At 48.3% G+C, this 11,619-nt stretch overlaps 1 long non-coding RNA gene across 2 annotated transcripts in view; it reads left to right on the top strand.

Moving 5' to 3' along the window:
• Positions 1–271: 271 nt before the first annotated feature.
• Positions 272–11,619, top strand: part of LOC140108401 (uncharacterized) — a 43,733-nt gene continuing 32,385 nt past the window's right edge. The window contains exons 1-3 of one of the 2 annotated variants that reach the window (XR_011851056.1): positions 272–598; positions 4,347–4,521; positions 4,774–5,097. This is a non-coding gene — a long non-coding RNA (uncharacterized lncRNA). The remainder of the gene's footprint in view (positions 599–4,346; positions 4,522–4,773; positions 5,098–11,619) is intronic. The other variant, XR_011851057.1, reaches the window with a different exon arrangement.

The raw sequence follows: 11,619 nt of genomic DNA, 5'->3' as shown, positions 1-11,619 counted from the left end.
TTCTTAATTTTTAATATTTTTTTTTTATTATTATTTGTTAACAGTAAATGACTTTTTTGTACTATGAGCGAGCGATGGGACTGCAGTGTGGTAGTGTGTATGATAGGCTGCCCCCGGCAGAGCCAAGCGGGCAGTTACCACCAGCCGTGTGCTCATGAGGACCACAGTGTCTCCAGGGTTAAGCAGCTGAGATGTAATACGTCCGCCCTCCTGTACAGATCCTCTCCGCTCCGGAGCCCGTGCCATCTCCATGACAATGCAATAAATATGGACGTTCCTGAACATCTAAATGTGGGAAGGGGTTTATAATACTGAACCTCATTTGCAGGTTTTCCAGCTCAGGGGTCCGGGGGTCTCTCTAGTTTGTTGCAGGGGGCCCCACAGAGATTCTCCTGGACTCCCCTGCAGCCTGACAATGACGCCAGGATTCCCTCTCCACACATAGAATCACACGCGTCCTGCGTGCAAGGAGATGATGTGACATCATGAGTGTGATATTCTGTGTAGATGCAATGGATGACAGATATGGTGCAGCCGCCTGAGGCTCGCTGTAGTGCGCCCGTGTACTGGCTGCCCCGGCTAAGAAGCCACCAAAGAGGTAAGTGACCACCCAAAACAATCCAAAGCCACGGCTAAAGTCTCAAACTGAGAGATATGTGACAATTCTGGGCCTGGGGGTTTCCCTGTCTGACCAGAAGCCACAAACCTTCACTCTATTCCACTGCACACACCACCGGGTGCCGCCTGAGGCTGGTGGCTCAACCATCTCATGGCAACTGCTCCTGTCACACTTTCTTACTGCACATAGTACACACTGCACATAGTACACACACTACACATAGTACACACTGCACATAGTACACACTGCACATAGTACACACTGCACATAGTACACACACTACACATAGTACACACTGCACATAGTACACACTGCACATAGTACACACACGGCACATAGTACACACTGCACATAGTACACACTGCACATAGTACACACACTACACATAGTACACACTGCACATAGTACACACACTGCACATAGTACACACTGCACATAGTACACCCCCTGCACATAGTAGACACCCTGCACATAGTACACCCTGCACATAGTACACCCCCTGCACATAGTACACCCTGCACATAGTACACCCCCTGCACATAGTACACACTGCACATAGTACACCCCCTGCACATAGTACACCCCCTGCACATAGTACACACTGCACATAGTACACACCCTGCACATAGTACACACCCCCTGCACATAGTACACACCCTGCACATAGTACACCCTGCACATAGTACACACTGCACATAGTACACACCCTGCATATAGTACACACTGCACATAGTACACACTGCATATAGTACACACCCTGCACATAGTACACACTGCACATAGTACACACTGCACATAGTACACACTGCACATAGTACACACCCTGCACATAGTACACCCTGCACATAGTACACACTGCACATAGTACACACACTACACATAGTACACACTGCACATAGTACACACTGCACATAGTACACACACGGCACATAGTACACACTGCACATAGTACACACTGCACATAGTACACACACTACACATAGTACACACTGCACATAGTACACACACTGCACATAGTACACACTGCACATAGTACACCCCCTGCACATAGTAGACACCTTGCACATAGTACACCCCCTGCACATAGTACACCCCCTGCACATAGTACACCCCCTGCACATAGTAGACACCTTGCACATAGTACACCCTGCACATAGTACACCCCCTGCAAATAGTACACCCTGCACATAGTACACCCCCTGCACATAGTACACACCCTGCACATAGTACACCCCCTGCACATAGTACACACTGCACATAGTACACCCCCTGCACATAGTACACCCCCTGCACATAGTACACACTGCACATAGTACACCCCCTGCACATAGTACACCCCCTGCACATAGCACACCCCCTGCACATAGTAAACACCCTGCACATAGTACACACCCCCTGCACATAGTACACACCCTGCACATAGTACACCCTGCACATAGTACACACTGCACATAGTACACACCCTGCACATAGTACACACTGCACATAGTACACCCTGCACATAGTACACACTGCATATAGTACACACCCTGCACATAGTACACACTGCACATAGTACACACTGTACATAGTACACACCCTGCACATAGTACACCCTGCAAATAGTACACACTGCACATAGTACACACATCACATAGTACACACGCTTCACATATTACACACACTGCACATAGTAAACACTGCACATAGTACACACCACATATAGTACACCCCCTACACATAGTACACACCCTGCACATATTACACACACTACACATAGTACACCCTGCACATAGTACACACTGCACATAGTACACACCCTGCACATAGTACACACTGCACATAGTACACACCCTGCACATAGTACACCCTGCACATAGTACACACCCTGCGCATAGTACACAGTACACACTGCACATAGTACACCCGGCACATAGTACACCCTGCACATAGTACACACCCTGCGCATAGTACACAGTACACCCTGCACATAGTACACACGGCACATAGTACACACTGCACATAGTACACATGGCACATAGTACACACTGCACATAGTACACACCCTGCACATAGTACACCCTGCGCATAGTACACAGTACACACTGCACATAGTACACACGGCACATAGTACACCCTGCACATAGTACACACTGTATATAGTACACACGGCACATAGTACACACTGCACATAGTACACACGGCACATAGTACACACTGCACATAGTACACACCCTGCACATAGTACACACCCTGCACATAGTACACACCCTGCGCATAGTACACAGTACACACTGCACATAGTACACACGGCACATAGTACACCCTGCACATAGTACTCCCTGCACATAGTACACACCCTGCACATAGTACACACACTGCACATAGTACACACTGCACATAGTACACACTGCACATAGTACACACTGCACATAGTACACACACTGCACATACTACACACTGCACATAGTACACACCACATATAGTACACCCCCTACACATAGTACACACCCTGCACATATTACACACACTACACATAGTACACCCTGCACATAGTACACACTGCACATAGTACACACCCTGCACATAGTACACACAGCACATAGTATACACCCTGCACATAGTACACCCTGCACATAGTACACACCCTGCGCATAGTACACAGTACACACTGCACATAGTACACACCGCACATAGTACACCCTGCACATAGTACACACCCTGCGCATAGTACACAGTACACACTGCACATAGTACACACGGCACATAGTACACACTGCACATAGTACACACGGCACATAGTACACACTGCACATAGTACACACCCTGCACATAGTACACCCTGCACATAGTACACACCCTGCGCATAGTACACAGTACACACTGCACATAGTACACACGGCACATAGTACACCCTGCTCATAGTACACACTGTACATAGTACACACGGCACATAGTACACACTGCACATAGTACACACGGCACATAGTACACACTGCACATAGTACACACCCTGCACATAGTACACACCCTGCACATAGTACACACCCTGCGCATAGTACACAGTACACACTGCACATAGTACACACGGCACATAGTACACACCCTGCACATAGTACACACTATGCACATAGTACACACTCTGCACATAGTACACCCTGCTCATAGTACACACTTTACATAGTACACACGGCACATAGTACACACTGCACATAGTACACACTGCACATAGTACACACACTGCACATACTACACACTGCACATACTACACACTGCACATAGTACACCCTGCACATAGTACACCCTGCACATAGTACACACTGCAGTACTATTGATAAATGTTCCCCATTGCTCCCTGATAAACCAGCATTCTACCACCACATTTTGTTAGATTTTCTATTAATAAAGATGATATTGCTCCTGGATATAGTTATGGGGTGACAGATTAATATGATGGGTGGAGTCGTCTTACTGATCATTACCATTATTTGGTTGGGCTCTATTCTTGGTTGAAATCTGGGAGATATCTCTGGCCCCCTGTGCCAGCAGGACACAGCTGATAATCCAAGACTGTCCTGCTGGGTGGGGGTGGGGCAGGAGACTATCCTGGCAGTGCCGTACACGGTGAGTCCTGCTGGAGGTGGAACTCTACGAAGGAATTCCTAGAAATGTCTCCCTATGAGGCTGCGGTAATATGACCGCCAGTTACTGTGTAATAATCTGACACTTTATCCCGTGATATTTCTAGGCTGTGACTACACCAGGGCCATCCCCAGGGTTTACAAGTTCAGGACTCGCCCGCTGCCTCATCCTCCACCCTCCCGGGAAGATACAACAATGTCATAATAACCCTCCCACCAGTCATGACGGATGTGTGATTCATGCATTGTGGGAATTATCCTGGATATTCTAAACAATCATATGTAAGAGGGGGGGGGGGGTACTAAAAAGAATGAGCATTAAAACTCTTACATAATGCAGGAGAGGTATAACGAGATCCCCCCCCCCCCTGCTAGATGGGGAAGGGGCAGGTTTTATGTCACACACAAGGAGTGGTGTACACAATGCCCTGAGGGTCCTAGATGGGGAAGGGGCAGGTTGTAGGTGCAGATTATAGTGGAATTATTGTGGTCACACGGTAACCTCCGTTGTCTTCTCTCACTTGCTGTTACCAGGTGGGTGACGGAAGATGCGACACGAATGAGCGGAGGACATTGGAGAGGCTGCGATACCTGTGATGGAGCTGAGATACAATCACCACTAGACGGGGGCTCAGTCATCTTCTGTACTTACTGAACGTCTCGGAGTGTGGATAGGTGTAAATATTGCCCAACATAATGGGGTAGATTTACTTACCCGGTCCTGTCGCAATCCCATGATGTGTTGTCCGACGAGGATTTGGGTCCGGCGCAATTCATGAATATCGTGCGCCTGAGTTCCTGCATCCGTCGCTTCTGGGCCGAGGTCCGCCGGAGTTCACCTTCTTCGTCCCGGTGCATGTGAGTGCTGATCTTGCAACATAATAGCGTTTTTAAATTCTGCACTTTGTCCGAATCAGTCAGGTTGTCCGATGGTCCGCCCCCTGATTTCTTTCGCATGCAAGCCGGCGCTGATGCACAACAATCCGATTGCGTGCACCAAAATCCCGGGGCAATTCGGCGCAAAACGGAAATCGTCGGGAAAACCGGCAAAAGTGCATCCAACCGACCCTTAGTAAATGAGCCCCAACGTCTTCAGGTGTTCCAGGATGTCCTGAAGAATCAAACTGTCAATTTTGGAAAATTGTTTTGGTCTTTACAAAAATGAGACCACGACATAAAGCTGAAGGACCATTGATGGATGATGTAACGAGTCCTATGGACGTCCACATCACGAGGTGAGAACAGTGAGAACTGTCCTGGACACTTCACCTCCTGAGACGAATGGTATTTTGTTGTATCGGCAGAAATTGGTTGCACTTGGATTGTCTCCGAATAACTGAGATCCTACTAGATCTGCCCGAAAGAAAATATATCAGTACAATAAAACAGGAAAGGATATCACAAAGTATCTATAGCCGGCTAGGATATTATTACTTGGAATGGAAAGATCCCGTCCACATTCTACAATGGACACTTCAAGGCTTTGGCGCTTTTGCTGATGACAATCATCACTTTACACCTCAACGTTACATGGAGAGACGATCTCCAACAAAATGGCGGCGCCCATTTGGGGGGATCAACATGCAATTACTTCACGGGTCGGCTGTGGGTGCATGGAGAGGGATCATGGGCTGAGCCCTGTCCATAGTCGTTAAGTCTTGGCTGCATATCAGTGCTAGAACCGATTGCGGATGTTGACTAACCCCCCCACCCCACCCCCCACATCGCCACAGGCGGAGCTGCCAGGGGCTTCAAAAAGTTGGTGCCGCCATTTTTTTGGAGATCGTCTCTCCACGTGACATCATTGGGGAGCGCGGATCGGTAGCCATGACAGCCACAAGACTTCCAAAGACCCAAGACTTTCCCTTGTCTCCTTTTTAACCCATTAATTACAATGTGTGAATTCACATATTATAGTGAATGAGAAGGAAAATATGATAGTATATAGTAGAATCAATCAGACAACCTAGGGTTAAAGTACCCTAGGGGTCTGAAAAATAGTAAAAGTAAAAATTTTAAAAAAGTTTAAAAAAAATTATTAAAAAAAAATTCAAATCACAACCCCCTTTCCCTAGAACTGAAATATAAATAAGCAGTAAAAATCCTAAACATATCAGGTATCACCGCATCCGAAAATGCCCGATCTGTCAAAATATAATAACGGTTTTATTTACTGTAATGGAAAAAAGCGCCTGAATTTGAAAATAGCACTTTTATACCATTTTGAAAAATATAAAAATTCAATAAAAAGTTATCAGAAGGTCGTACAGTTCTAAAATGATATCATTGAAAACTTCATCAAAAGTCACAAAAAATGCCACCACCCACAGCTCCGGGCACCAATGTATTAAAAAGGTTTTAGCGCTAGAAGATGGAAAAATCTAAATTAAAAAAAATGAAAACATTATAAAACCTTTACAAATTTTCTATCCCCATAATTGCACCAACCCAAAGAATAAGTAGACATGTCACTTGGGGCGCACAGTGAAAGCCATGAAATCCAAGCCCACAAGAAAATGGCGCAAATGCATTTATTCACCAATTTCACTACATTTGGAATTTTTTTCCCGCTTTCCAGTACACGGCACAGAATAATAAATACCATCTCTATGAAGTGCAAAGTGTTACGCAGACATAACTATATGATAAAACATGCAACATGCAGAAAATATGTTGTTACGGGTATAAAAAAAAGTAATAGGTTTTGGAGTGAAGAATGGAAATGAACAAACAAAAGGAGGCGAGGTCTTTAAAGGGGTTAAGTCATTGAGTTTAGGCCGGAGATTCCTGGAGCCTTATCATGACTATCTGACTGTTACTCGACTCATAATATATAGCACTTCCTGCACGTACAGTACATCAATCATTGCTAATGTAACACTATACGGTCTCCTGCACAAGAACATTGGTCCGGGACATGTGCCGTTGTTTCCACAGCTTCATCCTCATGTATTTCTACATTCACACAGCAATACTTTCCACAGCACAATGGCCCAGATTTATCAAAAGTGATTAGTGCAGTGTCCTCCCTCCTGTGCAGTCTGTACTATGTGCAGTGTCCTCCTCCTGTGCAGTCTGTACTATGTGCAGTGTCCTCCTCCTGTGCAGTCTGTACTATGTGCAGTGTACTCTCTCCTGTGCAGTCTGTACTATGTGCAGTGTCCTCCCTCCTGTGCAGTCTGTACTATGTGCAGTGTCCTCCCTCCTGTGCAGTCTGTACTATGTGCAGTGTCCTCCCTCCTGTGCAGTCTGTACTATGTGCAGTGTCCTCCCTCCTGTGCAGTCTGTACTATGTGCAGTGTCCTCCCTCCTGTGCAGTCTGTACTATGTGCAGTGTCCTCCTCCTGTGCAGTCTGTACTATGTGCAGTGTCCTCCTCCTGTGCAGTCTGTACTATGTGCAGTGTACTCTCTCCTGTGCAGTCTGTACTATGTGCAGTGTCCTCCCTCCTGTGCAGTCTGTACGATGTACAGTCTCCTCCTCCTGTGCAGCCTGTACTATGTGCAGTGTACTGTCTCCTGTGCAGTCTGTACTATGTGCAGTGTACTCTCTCCTGTGCAGTCTGCACTATGTGCAGTGTCCTCCCTTCTATGCAGTCTGTACTATGTGCAGTCTCCTCCTCCTGTGCAGCCTGTACTATGTGCAGTGTACTCTCTCCTGTGCAGTCTGTACTATGTGCAGTGTCCTCCTCCTGTGCAGCCTGTACTATGTGCAGTGTACTCTCTCCTGTGCAGTCTGTACTATGTGCAGTGTCCTCCTCCTGTGCAGTCTGTACTATGTGTAGTGTACTCTCTCCTGTGCAGTCTGTACTATGTGCAGTGTCCTCCCTTCTGTGCAGTCTGTATGATGTACAGTCTCCTCCTCCTGTGCAGCCTGTACTATGTGCAGTGTACTGTCTCCTGTGCAGTCTGTACTATGTGCAGTGTACTCTCTCCTGTGCAGTCTGCACTATGTGCAGTGTCCTCCCTTCTGTGCAGTCTGTACTATGTGCAGTCTCCTCCTCCTGTGCAGCCTGTACTATGTGCAGTGTACTCTCTCCTGTGCAGTCTGTACTATGTGCAGTGTCCTCCTCCTGTGCAGTCTGTACTATGTGCAGTGTCCTCCCTCCTGTGCAGTCTGTACTACGTGCAGTCTCCTCCCTCCTGTGCAGTCTGTACTATGTGCAGTGTCCTCCTCCTGTGCAGTCTGTACTATTTGCGCTGTCCTCCCTCCTGTGCAGTCTGTACTATGTGCAGTCTCCTCCTTCCTGTGCTGTCTGTACTATGTGCAGTGTCCTCCCTCCTGTGCAGTCTGTACTATGTGCAGTGTCCTCCTGTGCAGTCTGTACTATGTGCAGTGTCCTCTCTCCTGTGCAGTCTGTACTATGTGCAGTGTCCTCCTGTGCAGTCTGTACTATGTGCAGTGTCCTCCCTCCTGTGCAGTCTGTACTATGTGCAGTGTCCTCCTCCTGTGCAGTCTGTACTATGTGCAGTGTCCTCCCTCCTGTGCATCTGCACTATGTGCGGTGTAATCTCTCCTGTGTAGTCTGTACTATGAGCAGTGTTCTCCCTCCTGTGCAGTCTGTACTATGTGCAGTGTCCTCCTCCTGTGCAGTCTGTACTATGTGCAGTATCCTCCCTCCTGTGCATCTGCACTATGTGCGGTGTCCTCTCTCCTGTGTAGTCTGTACTATGTGCAGTTTCCTCCTCCTGTGCAGTCTGTACTATGTGCAGTGTACTCTCTCCTGTGCAGTCTGTACTATGTGCAGTGTCCTCCTCCTGTGCAGTCTGTACTATGTGCAGTGTCCTCCCTCCTGTGCAGTCTGTACTATGTGCAGTGTCCTCCCTCCTGTGCAGTCTGTACTATGTGCAGTCTCCTCCCTCCTGTGCAGTCTGTACTATGTGCAGTGTCCTCCTCCTGTGCAGTCTGTACTATGTGCAGTGTACTCTCTCCTGTGCAGTCTGTACTATGTGCAGTGTCCTCCTCCTGTGCAGTCTGTACTATGTGCAGTGTCCTCCCTCCTGTGCAGTCTGTACTATGTGCAGTGTCCTCCCTCCTGTGCAGTCTGTACTATGTGCAGTCTCCTCCCTCCTGTGCAGTCTGTACTATGTGCAGTGTCCTCCTCCTGTGCAGTCTGTACTATGTGCAGTGTCCTCCCTCCTGTGCAGTCTGTACTATGTGCAGTCTCCTCCCTCCTGTGCAGTCTGTACTATGTGCAGTGTCCTCCTGTGCAGTCTGTACTATGTGCAGTGTCCTCCCTCCTGTGCAGTCTGTACTATGTGCAGTCTCCTCCCTCCTGTGCAGTCTGTACTATGTGCAGTGTCCTCCTCCTGTGCAGTCTGTACTATGTGCAGTGTCCTCCCTCCTGTGCAGTCTGTACTATGTGCAGTCTCCTCCCTCCTGTGCAGTCTGTACTATGTGCAGTCTCCTCCCTCCTGTGCAGTCTGTACTATGTGCAGTGTCCTCCCTCCTGTGCAGTCTGTACTATGTGCAGTCTCCTCCCTCCTGTGCAGTCTGTACTATGTGCAGTGTCCTCCTCCTGTGCAGTCTGTACTATGTGCAGTGTCCTCCCTCCTGTGCAGTCTGTACTATGAGCAGTGTTCTCCCTCCTGTGCAGTCTGTACTATGTGCAGTGTCCTCCTCCTGTGCAGTCTGTACTATGTGCAGTGTCCTCCTCCTGTGCAGTCTGTACTATGTGCGCTGTCCTCCCTCCTGTGCAGTCTGTACTTGAACCTCCTCTCCTCTAGGTGTAAAGGATACCTCCCATCTTTGGGGATGGTAGAACCTCCTCTGTTCTAGATGTAGAGGATGCCCACTGTCTTTGGTGATGATAGAACCTTCTCATCTCTAGGTGTAGAGGATGCCCACTTTCTATGGCAATGGTAGAACCTACTCTTGTGTAGGTGTAGAGGATGCCTCCTGACTATGACAATGGTATAACCGCCTCTCCTCTAGGTGTAGAGGATGCCCCCTGTCTATGGTGATGGTAGAACCTCCTCTCCTCTAGGTGTAGAGGATGCCCCCTGTCTATGGTGATGGTAGAACCTCCTCTCCTCTAGGAGTAGAGGACCCCCCCTGTCTATGGTGATGGTAGAACCTCCTCTCCTCTAGGTGTAGAGGATGCCCCCTGTCTATGGTGATAGTAGAATCTCCTCTCCTCTAGGTAAAGAAGATGCCCCCTGTCTATGGTGATGGTAGAACCTCCTCTCCTCTAGGTGTAGAGGATGCCCCCTGTCTATGGTGATGGTAGAACCTCCTCTCCTCTAGGTGTAGAGGATGCCCCCTGTCTATGGTGATGGTAGAACCTCCTCTCCTCTAGGTGTAGAGGATGCCTCCTGTCTATGGTGATGGTAGAACCTTCTCTCCTCTAGGTGTAGTGGATGCCCACTGTCTATGGTGATGGTAGACGCTCCTCTCCTCTAGGTGTAGAGGATGCCCCCTGTCTATGGTGATGGTAGAACCTCCTCTCCTCTAGGTGTAGAGGATGCTCTCTGTCTATGGTGGTGGTAGAACCTCCTCTCCTCTAGGTGTAGAGGATTACCCCTGTGTATGGTGATGGCAGAGCCTCCTCTCCTCTAGGTGTAGAGGATGCCCCCTGTCTATGGTGATGGTAGAACCGCCTCTCTTCTAGGTGTAGAGGTTGTCCCCTGTCTATGGTATTGGTTGAACCTAATCTCCTCTAGGTGTAGAGGATGCCCCTGTCTTTGGTGATAATAGAACCTCCTCTCCTCTAGGTGTAGAGGATGTCACCTGTCTATGGTGATGGTAGAACCTCCTCTCCTCTAGGTGTAGAGGATGCCTCCTGTCTATGGTGATGGTAGAACCTCCTCTCCTCTAGGTGTAGAGGATGCCTCCTGTCTATGGTGATGGTAGAACCTCCTCTCCTCTAGGTGTAGAGGGTGCCTCCTGTCTATGGTGATGGTAGAATCTCCTCTCCTCTATGTGTAGAGGATTACCCCTGTGTATGGTGATGGTAGAACCTCCTCTCCTCTAGGTGTAGAGGATGCCCCCTGTCTATGGTGATGGTAGAACCTCCTCTCCTCTAGGTGTAGAGGATGCCTCCTGTCTATGGTGATGGTAGAACCTCCTCTCCTCTAGGTGTAGAGGATGCCTCCTGTCTATGGTGATGGTAGAACCTCCTCTCCTCTAGGTGTAGAGGATGCCTCCTGTCTATGGTGATGGTAGAATCTCCTCTCCTCTATGTGTAGAGGATTACCCCTGTGTATGGTGATGGTAGAACCTCCTCTCCTCTAGGTGTAGAGGATGCCTCCTGTCTATGGTGATGGTAGAACCTCCTCTCCTCTAGGTGTAGAGGATGCCTCCTGTCTATGGTGATGGTAGAATCTCCTCTCCTCTATGTGTAGAGGATTACCCCTGTGTATGGTGATGGTAGAACCTCCTC

Source organism: Engystomops pustulosus, unplaced genomic scaffold (assembly GCF_040894005.1).
Source record: "Engystomops pustulosus unplaced genomic scaffold, aEngPut4.maternal MAT_SCAFFOLD_125, whole genome shotgun sequence".
NCBI lineage: Eukaryota > Metazoa > Chordata > Amphibia > Anura > Leptodactylidae > Engystomops > Engystomops pustulosus.
This window is presented reverse-complemented; position numbering and strand designations above follow the sequence as displayed.